The 10,691-nt window shown below is 29.5% G+C and overlaps 1 pseudogene; it reads right to left on the bottom strand.

Moving 5' to 3' along the window:
• Positions 1-385: 385 nt before the first annotated feature.
• LOC126755763 (uncharacterized) lies at positions 386-1,264 on the bottom strand (annotated as a pseudogene).
• Positions 1,265-10,691: the final 9,427 nt, after the last annotated feature.

Genomic DNA, 10,691 nt, shown 5'->3' with positions numbered 1-10,691 from the left:
TGCATTTTTAATTCCTACTTTTAAAATTTCAAAGAAAACTTTTTAATTTTTAAAATTTTTATTTTTTTTTATTTTTTACATTTTTACATAAAATTTATTATAATTTATATATAAATAAAAATATATTTAATTTAAAAAAATTAATAAAAAAAAGATTAATTAAAGAAAAGAATTATTACAACCTGAAAATAAAAGAGTGTAAAAATATTATAAAACACAAATTCCTGAAAGAAGATTATAATAAAATAAAGATGAAATAAAAGACTATTTTAAGAAAACATTAATTATTTCTTATTTTATTTATTATTATAATCAGAAATATTACCTACTAATAATATAAATATGCATAATAATAAAAAAAACTTAAAATTAAATTTAAAAGGATCTAATTCCTTACATTACGTCTTACATGTTTATATCGATTATGGCTTAAACTGACAAAATGTCTTACAGGTAAAATTTTCTTATCTTGTATATTTGCAAATGCAGCTATATATAAAAAATTAATAATTAAAAAGGAAAAATTAAAAACCAAAAATTAAAAAAGAAAAATTAAAAAGGGAAACTAAAAAGGAAAGAATGAAAATAGATTAATATTACCGAGAGTGATATCCACTATTCTTAATTTGTTTAGGGCCTTTTTTCCCGATTTTCCATCGCAGTTGTACAGCCACACCAACTCGTCACTAAATAAGGATTGCATCACCTTCTCTATCGAGTCCTTGGTAGATTTAAGATTTAGAACAATGGCCATCTATAAATGTATATTCATCTATAAATATTTATATATATATGTATGTGGAAAGAAAAGCAAACTTACAATAGCGTCAGACTAAGCTTGGCGTGTAAGGTGCTCCTCCACCTTCAGCAATGTTTCCTCTGACGACATGGAGAGCAAGCTTTGCAAAAGCATCTGCTCCTCGCTCACTCCTTCGCCAGTGATGCGGCTTACACTGCGGTGGGTTTTTGACGAGAGCACCTTACACTCCCGAAACAATTGACCTTGTACTTGGATCTCCGCACGTTCTGGCATCTGAAATTTAAAATAATAAATAATTAAAATAATTTTAAAATATAATAATTTTATTTCATCAAATACCTTCTCAGCAAGAGCGCTTTCTACAGCTGATAACCTATTTTTCATGTCTTTTTGCCATTTTATTATGTCTTCTTGCCGAGATTCTATTCTACCAAGGCTTTCAAGAATTTTCTGCAGTACTGACGCAGTATCCCCACTTATATTATGTTGGAGTTGGGTGGCCATACGCTGCGAATGGGGCTCGGCGATACGAAATTAGGTCATTTCTTCTCCTATAAAGAAAGTTAATATGATTACAATGAAAAACATATAAGTACAATAAAGTCATTTTACCATCTCGCTGCCGTGGACTAATGTTCTCCGAGGAAGAGGTGTCAATAAGGAAAGAAAAATCCATTTATCTATGTAAAATTATAAAACAAATTATGCGATAGAGGAATTTAAATAAATTTATTCCCTATTGGAATAGAAAAATATTTAAATGCTAAGTCTACTTTTTTAATAAATTTAATGTCCTCATCTTTAATTTCACCTACTACAATACCTAAACCAGATGAGGTATTCCAAAGGCTCTTTGAAAATATCACCAACTTTTGTCAAAATAAGACAACCAAAAGTATCGGTTGGTTTTGTTGGTTGATAATTTTCAAAGACCCTACTTTATTGCTAAAAAAGAAACTATCTTTATCGTTTTTGCAATTAATAATAAACCTATCTATTTCAGGCATTTTGCTAGAATCTGTAAAATTTCTTCTTTCTTCTATTCTTAAATATAATTGCTGTAAAATCTTATTGGGATTATTAATTGTACGTTTCAAATGTCCTATTGGAACTTTTATACAATTTAAGTCCATCTATTCCTACATCTATAGAAACTTTTTCTACATCGTCTAGGAAATCAAACTCTGGAAAATTAAAATTATATTGTATTCACAAATACAATAACTCCCCCTCAGCTACAGATTTAATTTCAACTACCTGCCTACTGGTACCTAAAAGAGTCCTTGCACATAACGGCAGTCCTTTAATACCTGCTCTATCTAAGGTTTGTAAAAGGTCCGTTAAACTATTTTGGGATATGTTATTTTTAACAGCCCATGTCTTCAATCCATTACGAAGTTCCTCACTATCATCTTTGTCCTTTGTTTCTAAACAAAAATCAACCTCGTCATCATCAAACAAAAATCTTTCATTTTCCCTATTACCACTATATTCCAGTTCCTCATCAATATCTAAATTAACTAATGTTTCCCCACAACTATCTGCTACTTCACAGAATCTGTCAGAGACTGCTGCCCTGATTGTGGATGGTATATCATCGCTTTCTAAACTACTATCTATCTATCTGTAGCCCTAAACTTTGCCTTCTCCTTACTCAAAAGTTTCGAAAATGTCCTTTTGTTCATTTTAAATTTTAAAAATATATCTATGTATATATATATATATATAATATAATATATGATATAATATAAAATATGATAATATTATATATACTCGTAATATAAATATATATATATATATATGTACATACATATATAATGAAATATAAATATACAAAACTCTCGTCAGTGAGATTTAAAGGCAAAATTTAAAAAAAAAAAAAATTAATCAAAAAGTTCAGTTATAAAATACACGTTCTTTTACAAATAATATTAACACTGCACAGGCCGCTTTAAACACACGTTCTTTTATATAAAATTTTTACACTGCACAGGCCGCTTTAAACACATGTTCTTCTACAAATAATATTAACACTGCACAGACCGCTTAAGCACACGTTCTTTTATGTATAATTTTAGCACTGTGCAGGCCGAAAGAATAGAATAATACGAATATACATACATATGTAACCGCCCGCACTTGTTAAACATTGTAGTTATTTTATAAATTAAGTTATTAGGACCAACCGCACAGGTCATTCAATTTAATAGCTACTATATGTATGAGTTTATATATACTAAAATTTAACAAAAAAACTCACAAGTCAATATTGTTCTGCTTCTGATGCCGAATGATTAACTGATCATTTCTAAAGAGAGAAATAGGAATTAATTAAATGTATTTATAATTATTTCAAAGTGTTTCTTTCCTTTTTAGATATTGATAAGTACTTTGTTTAAATGCTGCAATAGCATAAAGTTATTAATTTAAAATTTATTTATAATATGCAAATTTGTTCACTTACCGTTCTTCTTCCCACTAGAATTGCAAATGGCTCGCAATTTTCCCTTGTTTTTTATTACCCTTTTTGGGATTTTCTATTGTCACTATTGACAATAATGTTTTCTCCTTCGCACTCATTCAAATAAATCAAGATATGAAAGAAACTTTTTTTCATCGCATTTAGGTAAACAAAAAATAACCCGAAAATGTGCGTTGGTGTTAGTGTATAGAGAAAAAATGTGTAGTTGTATTGGAATATTTGTCTCAAGCGGGTAGCCGTGCACTATGGCCGAAATTGGGATTTTAGCGGCAAAAAATACTAGCTTCACCAAATTTGGTGTGTAGACTTCTAATGATAAAAAAATCGATTTGAGAACAAAATGGGCGGGCCACGCCCCCCTTTTTCAAAGTAGTGGCAAAACGTACTTCCTGGTACTAAAAAGCAACTTGAGAAAAAATTGAACGGTCCACGCCCTCTTTTTCCTATATCCAAAACCCATATTGTCGCCAAAAATACTTACCAAAACGCTGGCTTCATCAAGTTTTGAAAACGGACTTCTTCTGACAAAAAAAGCTTTAGAAAAAATGGGCGGCCCGCGCCCACTATTAAAAAAATATTGAATGCTACCAAGAAATTAATTTATTTTTTAATTCATAAATTTATAATTTTAAAGAAGTTGTAAATGCTTATGGATTAATCTTAATCTTCGTTTTCAGCAGCTTCTAATTCCAATGAATAATTATTTATCGACTCTAAACTTACATCGGAATCATAACTATAATTGCAGCTGGAGGCTTATTGAGATGTTGAAGGTAGTAACAATTCTGGTGGCAATTCAGGCATTTTAAAAAGATCAATGGACTTCTCGAGGAAAAGGAAGTTTTTTTGAACTATTTGTACGTTCTTGCAAACATAAACTTGAAATATATGGGTCAGAGCTATCCATAGCTCTATGATACATGTCAAGTATGTTGTGCACTCTTGAATCTTTTCGAGCGTGACCAGTTCGATCTTTTTTATAAAATTACCTACGGGTACTACTGAAGCCTCAATTATTTGTGACGAATGCACTAATATTTTGTGTATTGTGGCAGACATAGAGTACCATTCGTAGTTTTGGAAAAATATTTCACTGGTTTTAATGCAATAATCACGAAACCTTTGAGCATCAATTTCAAATTCAGAGGAGAGAGCAATTAAGATTATGTGTAAATGTTTCAAAAAATCAATATTTATACCAGCAATAGATGCTAAAAGGTCCGTGCGAGAAAATGCTCTTCTAGCTGTGTTGCCATCGTTGGTGTTGCCGCTGCCATTTGCTTTCGGCTTATCGACATGAAGCCCCATTTGAAGCAAAAACTCTTTTTGAATTTTTTGTTTCTTTTCTGCCAGGATTCTCTTCTCTTCTGCTCCACGAACTTGCCATTTTTTCAAATCTAGCTTGTATGAAAGTTTTAAAACAAACTCGAAACTACGAATCCACGCATGCAAAGGGCTTAATCCATATTTCAAAGCGTCGGTCTTCGGTTCAAAATAAGGAGAATCAAAGTTTCATATAGTTCGAAATTCCTTTGGACCGGCATAACAGATGGGACATTGCTGTGCACTTTTAGTTTCTGTCAACACATTTAAGACTTTCCCATCTATTAATGTCATATATAAATTATATTTTACTTTAATTTTTTTCCCATTATTAGTGTGTAATGTAGTGGTTTCAACTCCTCAATCTGTTTCTTTATGTTGTGGTTTTCAGTTAAAATGTGCTCTTTTGATTCTTTAACAAACTCCACTTTTAAAGGTGTACGGTTTACCCAAATGTTATACCCTGCTGATGAAATTATTTTTATTGGAATGACTGATGTCACAAAAAGGGATTGATCCAGATATAGAGGCAGCATGAACTAATAACGCGCGGTAGAAATTAAACAAATGGTGACGCTTTGATCATCAAGATGATCACTCAATACGCTTGCCGATTATACACTGATCTTTATTAGTAAAAGCACTTATATTTATATTCTTATAATTCTATGCTTATTACTAAAGATGCTTTGGCATTACATTAAGTGATGAAATGCCAGAGCATTGGATTTCCAATTATTCTCATTATCAAAACAAATAATGGAATATTGGATTTTGCTTACTTATCAAAACAAGTGATATATTGATTTCTTATTAATTAAAGTATTCTGCTGACCAAGCAGTAATACTGTGAGAAGATACAATTTGTTTACATTTATCGTTAAGTATCTGTGTGGCTGCTGCCGTTAACTCCCCCTCTCTAAGATGAATCGTCCCCGATTCAGTATCATTTTTTGATATTTTGTAAATGCTCTCTAAAATAGCATTATATGACAATTCTTGAAATTTTAATTTTTTGCTTTGCTTATTGGTTTTATATATTTTTTTAAATTTTAAAATCTTATAGATTATGTATATTGTTATTAATAGTACAAGTATTACAATTATGTACCAGAAAAGTGAATGATTTTTAAATTCTTTAATTCTTTCACTCAAAATATTTATGTTTTCAAATTCAAATTCTTTGTTTTTTGTTTCAATGTATTCTATAATTTCAAAGTTATTAATATGATTATTTTTTAAATAATTCCAAATTTTACAATCAATATTTTCGTAAGTTATATTATCAATATTTGTATAATTTTCAAATGTTACAAGGTAAACTCCATTTATGGCAGAGTCATCTATAGTATGATTTCCAGAGACTAATATTGCTCCTTCTTTAATTATATCTATGTCTTTATGTTTTTCTTTAATTTTTTTACATTTCCCTTTTTTATTGGACAAAATATCTGATAGGCAAGTATTTTTATTATTAATTTTACAATAAGTATTTATCATTTCTCTTTTGCAATTTTTAATATTTATATATTCTTTTTTGCCTTTTGCAATTTCATTATTAATTATTAATTTACCATCTTTTTGTGGAATTGCTCTTACTTCATAATATTTGCAATCATATATAATTTTTGGATACTTAATATATATAACTATTACATCTTTATTTTGTACTATTTTAAAATTTGAAATATCTATTATATCAGTTATTGTCAATCGTCCATGTTCATTCTTAATTATACTTTTAATCTCGTCTAAATTTAAAATTGTCGGGTTCAAAATTCCTATTTTTCCTATAGCTATTGTATTAATCATATTTTGTAATTCAGTTATTAGGAATTGATTTTTCCGTTTCATTAGAATTTTAATATTTGAGTTTTCATTAATGTTATTGATTGTTTCAGTTAATTGGTTAATAATTCCAAAAATTTTAGAATTTGTTGTGTATTGTTTATTATTATTGTTAATTAATTCGTTTAATTTATTATTTACTAACACTAGGTCGTCATGGTCTGGTGTTCCTGCTATCCACTTCCATAATGTACCTATTTCATTTATTCCTCTCCTATATCTTGTATCTTTAATTTGTAGTTGTTCTAATAAAGTTTCTATGAGTTCTATTTCTGGATCTGTGTCTAAATCATTAATATATGCCTTGTCTTGTTCATTATTTTGTTCAAAATTTTTATATCTGAGTTTTTTATTATAATAATTTGTGTCTGAACTTATAAGTTCTCTAAAGTATGTTAAATTAGTGATGTGGAAAATATCTCCGTAGTCACTATACAGGGCTACATCTCCGTCTTCTAATAATACGTAATCTTCTCTTGTGTAGTCCACAATGTCTGTCATTGTATTGGTAATTAGTGTTAGAATAATTAGGGGTATCATCCTCTAAAAATATATGATTAAGATTTAATATTATCTTTATGTACTATTCTATTCCTGTAGTTAATTCTAACTTTATTCCCTAAGTCTTCTTTTACTACCTGTTTCTTGTATCTAGGATTTAGTTTATTTCTCTCTCCTGTAATCTTTTCATATATAACATCTCCGCATAAATATGTTTTATTAATTCTATTTTTATTGTGTCTTTCTAGCATCTTAGTTTGTGCTGATAAAAGTTTGTCTGGTAAAATATCATGAGAGACTTTATTATAAAGTACTTCAAATGGTTTCTCATTAGTTACCGAATGTATAGTTTTATTATATTGTTGGGCAGCTCTAAATATTGATTCTGAAAAGCTTATTAAATTATATTCTTGTTTAATACATCGTGAAATTTCAATTATTGTTGAATGTACCCTCTCAATTTGACCATTCGTGGTACTATGATTTGGGTTACAAAAAAATATTTCTATTTGAAGTCTCTGCATCAAGGACTTAAATTGTACCGTAGTGAATCCTGGTTCATTATCAATTGTTAACTTCTTTATATTAGGGAAGCTTTGTAATATTTCTAACACTTTATCTTCTAAATTAATCTTATCTTCGATTTGCTTAATAACCAAAAATTTGGAATAGCTTCTATCAATTGGTATTTTTATACTCCTTCCTCTGTAGGTATTGGGACCTCTCCAATTGGTATTTTTATAGGATGTCTATCATATTTGTTTTTATTACATATGTCACAATTCCTTACATATTCTTTGAATTGTTTTCTCATTTCAGGCCAATAATATTTTTTGCAAATTTGATCCAAATTTTCTTGGTAACTTCTATGTGCTCGTGTATGCGTTTGTTCAATTATAATTCCTTGGTCTTCTCTGTTCGTTATGTCAATTGCAAAATTTTTCGTATATATGAATTTATTAGTAAATGTTTCTCTTATTTTCGCTTGTATTTCGTACAGATCCTCTATTGAGCAATGTATTGCCGTAACTATATTTGGTTTGATGTATTCCTTTAATATTGTGATTAAATTATCAACAGTATCGTATTCAATTAAATGTCTAATTTTCCCAAATTCTTGAATTTGCTCATGTATTGTAAATCTATTTTTACTTAGTAAAATTTGTTGTTTAAATTGGTTTAATGGTTTTTTTTGTCTCGGGTATCTGAGTATGATCACTACTTTCAGCTGAATGTTGGGTTACTGTGGTTGACGATTCGTCGGATAAATTATTAAGAAATTGTCGTGATAGAGCATCTGCTACCACATTTGTTTTACCTGGTTTATATATAATTTTTGCTCCATATTCTCCAATTAAAGCATGCCATCTTTTCATTTTGGCATTTGGATTTCTAGGTGAGACTGCAAATGTTAGTGGTTGGTGATCGGTATGAATTTCTAAATCTGAAACTCCGTATAAATAATTTCTTAGATTTTTTAATGCCCATACGATAGCGTATAGTTCTTTTTCATTAGTCGCATAATTTTTTTCTGTTGAATTTAATGTTTTAGATATAAATGTAATAGGTTTGCCCCCTTGGCTTAAGACTCCACCAATAGCTTCATTTGATGCGTCTGTCGTTAATATAAATGTTTCGTTAAAATTTGGTTGAATTAATTCGACTTGATCTACTAATATAGACTTCATTTTCTCAATTGCCAAAAGTCCTTCTTGTTCCAATCTAATTTTAATTTTTTTGGACATATGTTGTGAAACTCTTCCGTTTTCACCTGATAAATGTATTGTTAATGGTTTTGCTATTTTAGCATAATTTTTAATAAACTTCCTGTAATATCCAATCATTCCTAGGAAACTTCGTAACTGTCGTAAAGTTGTTGGAACCGGAAAATTTAAAATTGTTTCAACTTTTTTTGGATCTGTCTTTATAACATTCTTTGCAACAATATATCCCAAAAATTCTACTTCTTCTTGGTAGAATTTAGATTTTTGTAATGAAATTTTCATATTTGCGTTTTTTAGAACTTCTATTATTATACTTAAATGTTTTTTATGTTCCTCGAAGCTTTTTGAAAATACGATTATATCGTCAATATAAACGTGACAAAATTTTCCAATAAAGTCCCTTAAAACATTATCCATCGCCCTTTGAAATATACTAGGCGCGTTTTTTAAACCAAATGGCATTCTTAAAAATTCGTATTTTCCGTTATTTACTGAAAATGCAGTTTTTTCAATATCGTGTTCTTTAATAAGGATCTGGTGAAAACCCGATTCCAGATCTATTGTGGAAAAATATTTCGAACTTCCTAAATTTGAAAGTATTATATTGCTATCCGGAATTGGATATTTATCCGATTTTGTTACTTCATTTAATTTTTTATAATCGATTACCATTCGCAATTTCGGCGTACCGTCTTCATTTACACCTTTTTTTGGTACAACCCAAATTGGTGAATTATATGCGCTCTTACTTGGCCTTATTATTTTATCTTCCATCATTTTTTTTACCTCTTCGTTTATGAAGGAATTAGCAGAAAGAGGATATGGGTATTGTTTACTCCATATAGGAGTTTCAACAATTGTCGTTATTTCCGCTTTTATATCAGTTCGAAACGGTAAATTCATATTTATTGAAGAATGTATTTTATATATTTCATTTCTAATTTCCTCTCTTAAATTTTCAATTTCATCTTCGTTTATGTCGGTATTTCCTTCGACTGGCGCTTTAGAGAACTTTTCCTCTAAAGTAATTTTGTTTACATAGTTTTCCTCTTCTATATTGCCGGTATTATCATCGGCTGGCGTTGTAGAACTTCTTTGTTCCACAATATATTTTTTATTTAATTTGCCGGTATTATCATCGGCTGGCGTTGTAGAACTTCTTTGTTCCACAATATATTTTTTATTTAATTTGCCGGTATTATCATCGGCTGGCGTTGTAGAACTTCTTTGTTCCACAATATATTTTTTATTTAATTTGCCGGTATTATCATCGGCTGGCGCTTTAGAAGTCTTTGCTTCCAAGTCTTTGCTTCCAAAGTAATTTTCGTCCTCCTTAACAATCTTTAACGATCTTTAAATCATCCTTACTTTCTTGATGCTCATATTCGCATTCTAAGCTAAATATATCCTCCTCTTTTTCATTATTTATTATTAACTTCTTTTTTTCCAAGTTAATCACTGCATTAATGTCCTTCAAAAATTTGTATCCTATTAATAGGTCTGCTTCCAAATTTTCAATTTCGTAGAATATTTGTTTTTTACCGAATAATGTGATAATGTGATAATAGCGTATTATCGAAAATCCATTAATTGTTTTTACTCTCTTTTGTATATCCAATTTATTTTTATTTTTGTATATTCCCGATTTAATATAGCAACTAGTTGCTCCTGTATCTATTAATATTTTAAAGTTTTGACCAGTAACCCTGTCATCTAGAAATATATATGGCAGAGTTAATTTTGGCCTAAAAAATGATCCTCCTTAATATTATTAATGCGCTGTGTCTTAGTCGGTGGCTGCACATTCTGTTGTGTACTTCCATGTGGCCTTTTTTCCAAATTGTTTTGATTAAATGTTGTTGGCTTTTGCAGCATACGGTTGCGTGTATGGATGCTTGAGTCGACATCCATTGGTGTAGGTCGTGGTTGGTTATTCTGATAACCCATTCTTTGGTTGTAATTTCTTTGTGGTTGGACTTGTGGGAACCGTAAATTATTATTCAAATTACCATTATTGAATCTGTTGTTATTATAAGTATATTGCCCGTTATTA

This window comes from Bactrocera neohumeralis, chromosome 4 (assembly GCF_024586455.1).
Source record: "Bactrocera neohumeralis isolate Rockhampton chromosome 4, APGP_CSIRO_Bneo_wtdbg2-racon-allhic-juicebox.fasta_v2, whole genome shotgun sequence".
Taxonomy (NCBI): Eukaryota; Metazoa; Arthropoda; class Insecta; order Diptera; family Tephritidae; genus Bactrocera; species Bactrocera neohumeralis.
Note: the sequence above shows the minus strand (reverse complement) of the source record. Positions and strands in the feature narration are given on the sequence as shown.